A 12,601-nucleotide genomic window follows, 5' to 3' on the forward strand; every position below is an offset into this window, starting at 1 on the left:
TGGCCTCATTATGAATCTTAAAGAGAAAGCATTGTTAGTTCAATTTTCAGTATAATGTTAGTGGAAGGTCTTTTGTAGAACCTATTTATGACATTTTTTAAATGACCCTTTATTCCTGTTTTCCTGAGTTTTTATAAGGAATGTGTGTTGAATATTGTCAAAAAATAATTTCCGCCTCAATTAATGTGATCAAGATCTTTTTCTTCTTTAACTTTTTAATATGGTGGATCATGTTGAATGATTTCTAATATCAAACAAGCCTCATAGTAGGAATAAACTTGATTTGAGCATGCTGTGTTATTATTATATATTGGTAAATATTGTTTGGTAATGCTTTGTTACAAATTTTGCTTCTATATACATGACAGATATTAGTATTTCTGTCTTTCTTCTTCCCCTCCCCCCTTTTTCTTTTCTTTTTGAACAGTCCTTTTATTGTTTTGGTATCAGGCAAATTCTAATTTTTACAAAAAAATGGGAGCTATTTCTTCCTATTTTCTGTAAGAGACTTGTAGAATTCATTGTTCTTTAAATATTTGCGAGATCTATGCAAGAAAATTATTTGAATGTAGAGTTTTCTTTTTTAGTTGTTTTTAAAGAAATTCTATTTCCTTAACAGGCATAGGATGATTCAAATTATCTAACTTATCCTGGATGAATTGTAGTAGCTTATGCTTTTTAGGGAATGGTCCATTTTATGTAAGTTGTCAAGTATATGTGTGAAGAGTTTTTCACAGTATTCTCTTTACCCTTTTAATGTCTTCAGGGTCTATAATAAAGTTCCCTGTTAAATTTTTGTTATTAGTAATTTGTGTTTTATCTCTCTTTGTCAACCTTGCAAGAAGTTTATCAAATATATTGACCTTTAGGAAGGATTAGCTCCTTATTTCACTGACTTTTTCTATTGTTTTTTCTGTTTAAAATTTCATTTTTTTCTACTTTTTATAACCTTCCTTCTGCTTGCTTTGAATTCATTTGCTGTTTTTCAAGGTCCCTGAGGCATGTAATAGACTAAATGTTTATCCCCCTCATCCCCAAACTATGTGTTGAAACCTTAAAAACCTCCTCTCCCCTTCTGACTATATTTGGAGAAAGTAAAGTAATTAAGGTTATATAACTTGGGACACTGATCCAGTAGAATTAGTGTCCTGAGAAGAGACACCAAAGAGGTTGGTCTCTGTCTCCACCATGTGAGGACACAGTGAAAAGGCAACCATCTACACCCCAGGAAAGAGGGCTTACCGGACACTAATCCTGCTGTCACCTTGACCTTGGACACCTAGTCTCCAGAACTGTGAGAAAATAAATTTCAGTTGTTTAAGCCACCCAGCCTGTAGGCTTATGTTATGGTAGCCCAAGGTGACTGAGACAAAATGGAAGCTTAGATTATTAATCTGAGACATTTCTACTGTTCTTATATGTGCATCTCTCACTATGAATTTATCTCGCTATAATTCTTAAGTTGTATCCCACATACTTTAATACGTTGTGGTTTCACGGTTTCCTTTTCATTCAGTTCAATGTGTGTGCATGTGCGCATGTGTGTGCGTGCTTGAAAACTCCGCTTTGACCCATAGATTTTTCTCCAAGTGTGCCATTTTGTTTCCTAGCGTTTGGAGGATTTTCTTATTGTCTGTTTCATGGCAACGTCATCAGAGAACATGGTTTTTTGAGTATTTCCATTATTTTAAATTTGCTGAGATTTCTTTCATGCCTCAGATGATAGTGTATCTTGGTATGTGTTTCATGAGTACTGGATGAGAGTGTCTTCTGTTGACATTTGGTGAAATGTTCTATAAAATATCAATTAGGAACTTAGTAATATAATTTCAGCCTGGACAACATGAAATTTTAGGGTATCCACTGTGCTGGCAGGGATGCAGGTGGGTGGCAACAATTTTTCTGTGGTGCCGGTCTGTAGAACTATAGTTATTGTCTAAAAGTTTTTGGTCTTGCTAGGCTACTGTTCCTATCCTTTGGCTAGTGAGAAGAGGTTTTTGTTGGGACATTTCTTTTGTCTGCACCCTTTGTTATTTCTAGTTGCTAGTTTCTTCAGCTCTAAGTATGTGACACGGGACAGAACAAAAACAAAAACAGGAATCTCACTACAATGAAGTTCCTTGGGTCCTCAGGTCTCTTCCTGATTTGACTTGTCTCCCTCAACTTTCAGAGTTTTCTTCTGACTGCTGTATATATATTCATGGATTTGTATTTGTATTACGATGAAATAAAAGGGAAAATATGTCTATTGCATCTTCCTGGAAGTCCTGTAAAATCCATTTAAGCCTAAAAATATCAGTTATATTTACTCATGTTGCTAATAAGCTATACTTTCTTCATTGTGTATTTGTACAGAGAAGTCGTGAGCCATACTGAGACATTCATATACATCCGTATTGAAATTTCTCTTTTCAGAATCAGCTCACTATTTCCACAAGTTAAAATTTTAACATAAATTTTTACCAGCTATCTTTGTTATGCTTTGCCATAAATGTCACCTGCAAATTTGACATTTTCCAAAGATTTATTCAAATGATTAATACAATCTTGAACAGATGTAAGATAAAACTCCAAATAAAGTCATCACATATTACATTTTATCATTTACTTATTTATGCACGCAACCAGAAATTGTTTTGGAAATGCTTTCTAATGACCAGTTATTATATAAACTAAAACCGTATAAACTACAACTATTGTGTAAACTATAAAAGTCTAAAAATCTAACACAAGATCAACAACAACAAAAAATTGTACCCCCAAAAAGTTTACAAAATGAGGAAGAGAGGTGCTTAAACACATACACACACACATTTTAGGATATATAAAGTGAATATTGTTAAAATAAACCATATACAATTTATAAACTATGGTGGTTGCATAGGAGAAAAATTCAAGAGGATTTCTGAGACATAGAAAAGGCATTATACATAGTTTACTGACTGATAAAGAGATTAGATCCAATAGTCTCATGATAAAAGAGATATGTAAATGTATATATATGAAAGACACTTTCAATTACTTTTTTTAAATTTTTTTTATTTATTTATTTTTGAGAGACAGAGTGAGACAAAGTGAGAGTGGGGGAGGGTCAGAAAGAGAGGGAGACACAGGATTGGAAACAGGCTCCAGGCTCTGAGCTGTCAGCACAGAGCCTGACATGGGACTCGAACCCACAGACTGTGAGATCATGACCTGAGCTGAAGGCAGACGCTCAACCGACTGAGCCACCCAGGTGCCCTGACACTTCCAATTTCTAAGAACTTTAATATTAGTGGTAATATTAAAAGTACTGTTGCTAGACGCAGGATGAAAGAGTATAGTAAACACTGTTGGAATGACTGTTCCCTGAAAGTGAAGGCAAACTTACACAGGCGGTTATTATTATGATTCTCTTTAGGTTTAGTAAGAGAAAATAATATGTTACCTAATTACCTAATTCAGGCTTCATTGAACTGGACTCAAACCCTGAGCTGCCTTACTCCAAAATACGAGTTCTTAATCACTTATGATATTGTTTCCTCCACATTCCATTCATATGGAATCAACAAAATGTGATATACATGTGAACTCTCCTGTTAGGGAAAGAGCTGTGTGGTGGTACAGTGGATATTCTAAAAGAGGGGTATTTTTCATATCTTTTAATCACTATTCCCTTAATATCATTTCTCCAGATTATGATTTTTTAAATATCATAGAGATTAAACACAAGATTATATTTCATGGCAAACTGTTGGTTGAAAACTATTAGAAGTTATTCGCCGAACACATATTCAGGGACTAATACTCTTCCATGAAATCTGAACAGCCTAAAAATAAAAGCATTTGGAACTAAAGAACATCCAATGTATATAAGGAGATAAGCCTTAAGAGTGTCTCTAGGCAGGGTACTCAAGATTAACCTCAGATAATGGTTTTGAATTTACTTTACTGCACAGTTGACTTAAGAATGAGCTCACAGAGTTCTGTTTCATAAAGCATGGCTGAATCCATTTTACCTTGAGCAATTTTCAATGCAGGTATAAACTGATGCTTGCCTGAGCCAGCATAAAGATTTTAGTAAAGCCCATAGAAAAGTTCAAAGGAAAAAGAGTGATCAAGAATGGCAAATACTCACAGAAGAGTTTAACTAAGATAAGGCCTAAAGAGTGCTCAATGTACTTGGTAGTAAAAGTCATTGATAACCTTAGTGAGAAAAGTTTCACTGGAAAGTTGAGTAAAGGAGTCAGATTAAACTGGATTAAGTATTGAACGGGAGGCAAAAAAGGTAATGTGGGAGCAAAGGTTTCTCTTTTAAAAGCAAGCTTTAAAAAGAGGGGTCATGGCAGAATTCTTTTTTTAAGGTCTTAAAAACTTAAACATATTTGTGTGCTGAAGGAGAGAAACTTATTGAAAAGGAAAAGATACACAGTGGACTAGAAATTGGTTACACTTATTTTGCTAAAAAGACATAGAGGGTCAGTCTCTACCATACAGAGACATGAATTTACTTTACATAGGAAAAAAAATTATCTCCTTGGAGAAGGCAAAATGAAGAGATCAGGATGGATACCTAATAAGATAAATTGGTATACGAGTCAGTAAATCACAGGCTACATGCCTAAAAACCTCTATTATAGGAATCAAGATTGTCATCTGGTTTTGAGGTGGATGAAGGGAAGTCGAAAATATCAGAAAATATATATTTTAAATTTTATGGTGCGATTTAAAAAAATATGGGTTTTCTAATTCATACTCCTTTGACTTTTTCTAAGAGTCTTTACAACTGAGAATGTGATAATCACAGTGGCATAATCCACCTCACTGTTTATTCCACAGTAACCTCTGGTACAGCAAAGGGTAATGGTTGAGTCCATGTTATTTTTGGAGCTTTATAGGAAGTTGTGCTTTCTGGAGCTTATTATGGCTCATGATCAACACTCCAGCAGAGCTTACCCACAGCTATGCATTGGTACATTGGTTATTCACACCTATAATAAAATGGTATTTTATCTATTTGTATACCTTCCCTTGCCTATAATAACTTCAGGAAGTCTATTACAAAAAGTGACATGAGGTAAGACAAGATTTTCAATTCTTGATCACAGTGCCAGCAAGTATAATGAGTCCATTCCTGAAGAAATTTAGGACTTAGAAGAGAGAAAAGACACATGAGCATTGAAGAAGGAAGAGTGAAAGCACTGGAAATCCAAATAACACTGCTGAATCAGCTGAGAGCAGTCCATGTGTAAGAAAGTTTAAAGGATCAGTGATTGAAATCAGAGAGCGATATATTAGGTTAAAATGTCAGAGGTGGGGTGATGAAAAAAATAAAACAAAGTTTTACGTATAATCATGTTTGTTGACTCCAAGTTCCCCCACCTCATGTTTCCCACTCCTGAGTTCCCATGCTGTTTTGGATTCTCTTCCGCTTGAGTGTGGACTTAACCTACTCACTTGCCTTTAATGAACATTATATGGCAGCAGAGATGTCATGTGACTTACATATTATTAGCCTTCTCCTCCTCTCCCTGCCTCCTTCTCCCTCCCTCCCTCTCTCTCTCTCTCTCTCTCCTTTCTTTCTCTTTATCTCTCAAAATCCTGTGAGCTGACTTGTGCAGAAGTTCCTGTGGCAATCAACTGTTACTTCACACCAGAAGTCAAGGATGGCTTGAGGTCTGCCAACATCCATGGGAGTGAGCATGGAAACAGGCTCTTGTCCAGGTATACCTTGAGGAGGCTGAAGCCCCAGCTGACAACTAAGTGACAGCCCGTGAGACACCCTGAGCAAGAGGCATCTATCTAGTCAAGGTTTACCTAAATTTTCAATCCATAGACACTATGATTTAACAATTATTGTTGTTTTAAGCCACTAAGTTGTTGGGTAGCTAACTGGCTATATGAAATGGAGTGGAAGGGAATGAATAGAACTGACCAGGTAAAAGTTCTATGAGGTAGCATTTTTAAAAAATTATCATCGTGGGTCATGAGGCTACTTGGATAAGTGGCCATAATATAACAGAAAAAATATTCACACCGACCTCATACAATTGTGAAGACTATTTTAGGTACCACATTGAATTCTTAGCAAATAAACCTATCAATCAAGAAATATTAGTGATGGTCATAATCCTGCTGCTTATGTTTTGAAGTGCCTTATTAGTAATGTTTTTTTCTATCTATTTTTGTTAGAACTCTACCTGAAACAGGCAAAGAATAATAAGGCATACACATTCCAAAACGGAACCTTTATTATTGTTAATATTATTGCTGTCTTTTGTGAGGGAAGGTAATATAGTTGAATGGCAGTAAAATATTCTAAAGCCAAATCCCACAGACAACTTACCCACCCAGCTGTTAGGTAGCTCTTGATTATTTAGGCATTCCTATGTGCAGTCAGCTTGTATAAAATTTGTGCTCTGAAGAACAAAATGTGGGCTCTCGGTAATCTTGCAAAATGAGAGAAAAAGAAGTGGACTGAGCTACACATTTCCATGTCCAATCTCAAACTCACTGACAAAATATCATTCATCTTCCTATAAGTAAAGGAGAAGTTAGGAAGGTAGACATTAGAGGTATTCTTCTGATGGCATATCCTTCATATGACAGGTAACACTAAGAGTGAGGAAAGGTTTCCTATTTTCCTAAAAACAATTATACTTATTTTTGTGTACTGTCTGAAACTAATATATGCTTTATAAAATTATCTGTTCAATAAATAATTTTGAACAAAATGTCAACATGCAAACATAATTATAATTTTAATTATAAATTAAAATAATTAATAATAAGTTAAAATGCCAGATACATTCTGGCTTCTACTTTAGATGGAAAAAAAACTACAAAGTGTGCCAATCCCACCCATACAAGAAATGTCAGATAACTTTAAATAGGCAAAATTTTCTTGAACCTCTCAGAAAAAAAGAATGAGAAGCACAACTAAATATGAAATCTCAGGAAAGACAGGCAGCTCCAAGGAGATACAAATCACAAGCATTTGCATACCTCCAGAAAATGCCATGTGATAACATAAACTGCCAAGAAGAATGCTGGTAACATTTTCAATAAATTATTAAAGACAAATGTGGGACATCATGAGGGTGCATAAACCTTGAAAGCCTCAGATCCGAGAGTCACATCCACTCCCAGGCTCTTGTCCATGAACCTAATAGGGTAGTTATGAACTCCAAGTTTATGTCACCCCTAGATTTATGTGTTAAAATTCTAACCACAATGTGAGGCTGTTAGGAGATAGGGCCTTTGGGAGGACATAAGGTCATAAGAGTAGAGCCCTCATGAATCAGATTAGTGCCCTTATAAGCAGAGACATGAGACCTTACTCTCTCTTCCTCTCTCTCCTTCTGTCTCCTTCCCTCTTGTCCTTTCTCCCTCTCTCTCCCTTCACAAATTACTGTACAGTTCTTGTGACTTTATGATAAATATGAAATATATTAATTTATAAAAATAGAAGAAAAGAAAGTACAGGAGATAGGAAAGGAGGTAAGAAAACATGAGGAATACAATACATGGGTATTCCTTGAAATAAAATTTCCTCAATTTCTTTTTATTTTTAAGTTTCTTTATTTATTGAGAGAGAGAGAGAGAGAGAGAGAGAGAGAGAGAGAGAGAAAGAGAAAGAGAGAGAGAGAGAGAGAGAGAGAGAGAGAGAGAGAGAGAATGAATCCCAAGCAGGCTCTGCACTGTCAGCACAGAGCCTTGGCATGAGGCTGGATCTCATAGACCCTGAGATCATGACCTGAGCCAAGATCAAGAGTTGGGGGCTTAACTGACTGGAGCCACCCAGGCGACCCCCGCAAAGTTCCTTCATTTCTACCTCAGGTATTACACTTGCAAGTTTGGTGCCCTGGGGAAAATTAGCTAAATTCCCCAATTTTCAGACTCTATACTATATTATGGGGACATAGATAAACAAGTAAATATGGTTGGGATAAAATTATTAATGTAACTTTCCACAATTATAGTAGAGACTTGTTACCATTAGTGACAAGATGTCTCGAAGATATTTTTCTGTTCCATAATATTTTTTAAATTCTGCAAATATAAGCTTATTTCAACAGATCAAAAATTAAAAGAAAAATTAACTTCCCTCTTCGAATCCAACCCACTTATGATTTTTTAAACAAAGGTAATGTGTGCCTCTGCACCTTTCTCATGAATATATTTTACATTATGTTTTCTTAATAAATACGTTGAGTCCTCAAAATGCCACTTTTAAGACCTTTCAAAATGAAAACAAAAATTTTATTTTTCTTGCTTAACTCTGTATTTCCTGTATTCAATAAATGTGTTAAATTTTGACCAACTATTCACTTACCATACATATTAACTAGACAGTTTAACAATCAAGAAATAATATTGGAAGAAACATGCTAGACTAAATTGGCAATTATCTAAAAAATATAATTTTAGAATAACTAAATCAGTGTGCTTCAAACTCTCAGGAACTTGATAAAAATGCACTTACTGATAAATAAATTCTGATTCAGTAAATCTGGGTTATTCACAAGAATATGCATTCTTAACATAGAACCCAAAAGAATCTGGGCTGGTTGGCTTAGCACTTTAAGAAACACTGCATTAAAGTCCCTCTCTTTCCATATTAGCTTCACCAACTACTCAAAAGTTAAAGGAGTCAATACATCCAATGAAATGTGTAAGTCAACCATGCATTGACTTATGTTTTGAGAAAATGTAGCCCATGATATACAACTTATTTGTGACGGTTATACAAAAATAGAACATGCAAATGGAACACATAGTGGTTAGGTACTCAAGATGCAGAGAGATTTGTTATGACAGATGGACTTTCTTAGAAACCTTTTCTTTTGCAAAACCAGGTATACTTTTAAAGAGAGATAAGTCAAACAATTTAAAAGATCATCCTTTACTAACCTGACAGTACACTGTATAATTTCCCATAAGGCTAACAATAGTCCCTTCTATAAATCAGGCTCAATTACTGCTAGTTAAATTAGCATAACTAGTAGATTACACAGTTGAAAACACTTCTGTTGATTGTCCAGTGCATTATTGCTTATATGAAACTGTAGTATCTGCTTGAAATAAAAATAAATCCTATATGAGATTATATAATTAAGAAACATATCCTAAAAATTTTAATTTAAAGATAAATAATTATTGCATTATTTTATGATGCTTAATAAATATGCCACCTTCAGAGGAAATATGATTTTTTTAGTTCAAATGGAAAAATAAAGTATAAAGCCCCAAATGCCAGAGATTACTTTGTTTAGATCAGGATATACACATTAGCTATTACAAAATATAAATTTGAACTACACTGAGTCATGGGTGTGTATTATTAGCATGTCAAGATACTAATAGGAAAAAAAAATACAAAACAACAACAAAAAAGAAAACTTCAGTAGTGACATAAGACATCTTGGTGTAGAATGAGGCCATACAGTGTATTAAAGAAAGAGGAAGGAAGACCTATGAGAGAAGTAAATGAATAAGAGTTGCTTTTGTGACAAAAATAAGATTAAGAATGATATATGGCCTTTTGTAGCAACATGGATGGAACTGGGGAGTGTTATCCCAAGTGAAATAAGTCACACAGAGAAGGACAGATTCCATATGTTTTCACTCCTAGGTGGATCCTGAGAAACTTAACAGAAGACCATGGTGGAGGGGAAAGGAAAAAAATGGTTAGAGAGGGAGGGAGCCAAAACATAAGAGACCCCTAAAAACTGAGAACTGAGGATTTATGGGGGGTGGGAGGGAGGGGTGGGTTGGTGATGGGTATTGAGGAGGGCACTTGTTGGGATGAGCACTGGGTGTTGTATGGAAACCAATTTGACAATAAATTTCATAATACAAAAAATAAAAACAAAAAAAATAAGATTAAGATGTCTGACATGTATATCAACCATACTTAAAAAAAAAAAAGAAGATGTGTGGCAGTTAAATTTTACATCAGAATTTTGCTCAATGTCATGCTTAGAAATATATGCTCTCCTGGTATAACAGACACCAACTGAAAAGATAACTTGGAAAATAACTGTTTAGAGCATTCTCACCAGAATATGGAGGTGTTAGGTCTAGTGCATTGTAAAGGATTTCTTCAGCTTTAAGAGGTACCATATTTTCTTTATTTTTTTTAAATTTTTTTAACATTTATTCATTATTGAGAGATAGAGAGAGACTGAGCATGAGCAGGGGAGGGGTGAGAGAGGGGGAGACACAGAATCCGAAGCAGGCTCCAGGCTCCAGGCTCCAAGCTGTCAGCAGAGCCCGATGCGAGGCTCCAACTCACCAACTGTGAGATCATGACCTGAGCAAAAGTTGGATGCCCAACCAACTGAGCCACCCAAGCGCCCCTGAGGTATCACATTTTCTATAACATTAACTGCATCTTAATAGATTTTGGCTTTATGAACAAATTCCAAAATTATTTGAGAATATTTTCTATGTATGTGATAGTCAAATATTTTAAAATTTATTTTAATTGCAGATTCAATTCCAAGAAGTCAAAGATACCTCATTGATAACTTCCAAAATACTGCCTCATCTGAATATTCTAAATCATCCATATATATGTTATATATAACATATATATAACTGTTATACATGTTATATATATTTGTGTGTGTATATATATACATATATATACATATGTAATTATATATACATATAATTATATAAATAATTATATCAGAGTTAAACTTAAGTCATTATACTTATAATGTACTGACTTTAATGAATCAAATTTGCCCAAAATACTATGATTATTAGTGAAATATGATGTATATTTTTAAGAAAAATTAAATTCGCCTTAATAAACCCATAATAGAAAAGGAAATATAGGTATTAATCATCACAACAGGTAACATCACAAAAAAGACAATCAGAAACAATTTGCTATCTGATGGAAGAACATACAACCACATAAGTAGTTCTGCCCAAAACATTAAACCTGAATCTATTGAAACCTACAGATCCAGCCACTCCATTTACAAAAACACAGACATGAGAGAAATGTCCTAAAAAATAGTATGAAGTAAAATCCAGACTGCATACCTTCCTACAGGAAAAAGATTTTGTTTTGTCAATAAAATAAATTGTAAGACAAAAATAGAGGCAAAACTTGAAGATAAATGAGTGTGTATGTGTGAACACATGTAAAATTACAATAATTTTAATTTATTTAGATTTTGGTTCAAACAAATAAAAATAACAGAATATTTAAGACAAATGGGAACATATGAACAATATTAGAGAATATGTTACTTCTAAAATATGCATATGATAGTAACATTATAGATTTGTAAAGAAATTCTAACCTTTTAAAGATTATTATTTAAACTTTTACATATGTAAAAGTATGGTTTACAGAAGTAGTTAGGATATAAATAATATATCTTTAGACTTGGCTTGATAATTATTGAAGCTATGTGATGCTTACATAAGAAATCATATTAGCCTTCTTTGCATTTAAGTTTTTTCATAATAAAAAGTTAAAATTGTTCTATAGTACCTAATTATAGACAAGGTATTATAAATAAGCCATAATTGAGAAGTTTTATTTTTTTGCAAATAAGATTTATTTATTTTGAGAGAGAGAGAGAGAGAGAGCGCGCACGCGCACGCACATGAGTGGGGGAGGGGCAGAGAGAGAGAGGGAGACAGAGAATCCCAAGCCGACTCTGCACTGTCAGCACGGAGCCCGATGCAGGGTCCAAATTCATAAAACCATGAGATCATGACTTAAGCAAAACCAAGAGTTGTATGCCACCCAAGCACCCCAAGAATTTTATTAATGATTTTCATCTTTTTAGTAAGAAGTTTGATTGACCTTTTATTATTCAAATAGATTATGTTGTTACTTTTTACAGGTTAAAAACCCACAAAGTCTTTATTCTCTTTAAAATGTATAATTAGGTATTTCACTTATTATACTTACTGTAATTGCTTCAAATGATTGCATTTTATTATCTACTACTTTTACTAGTAGTGTCATTTTTTTCTGATTAAAGGATTTTGTAGATGTCAATATGTTGATGATGGAAGATAAACAGGTACTCAAGAATCACTTATATTTTTGCCCTTATCTCAAAAATCTATGTAAAAAATTATACTCTTTCTCTCCCCATAAAAATTGAATGTATTATACAAAGTGAGATCAGTATTAACAGTTCCAATGACGTTAAAAATAAGAATACAATATTTAAGTTAAACATCTGTATGAGATTTAAGAAAAGTGAATTCCAGGCAAATGAGAAAAAAAGTTGTGAGCTCAGAACACGATTAAACTGAAGAAATCAAACAAATTCAGTTGTTCTGAAATGGGATAAGTCAAGGGAAGAGTGGATTCAAGTAAGTTTTGTTAGCAAAAGTCCTATCATGATTCCTGGTTAGGAATAATCAAACATGAGGAAGACTGTTGAGAGGCGGGGATGTTCTGGCTGTTGTTGAGAAATACACTTCAGGAAGTAAAGTTTAGGAAGGGATCAGGAAGGAAGCGAAAAGTTTCAAAAAGTAAAAGTAGGTAAACTAAAGTAAAGCAATGCAAAAATCCTTGAAGTAGTCCAGGAGAAGACCATATTGGGAGAGGGGGTAAAAACAGGTCAAATACATGATA

This window comes from Panthera pardus, unplaced genomic scaffold (assembly GCF_024362965.1).
Source record: "Panthera pardus isolate Hobbes unplaced genomic scaffold, ASM2436296v1 HiC_scaffold_13, whole genome shotgun sequence".
Classification (NCBI taxonomy): domain Eukaryota; kingdom Metazoa; phylum Chordata; class Mammalia; order Carnivora; family Felidae; genus Panthera; species Panthera pardus.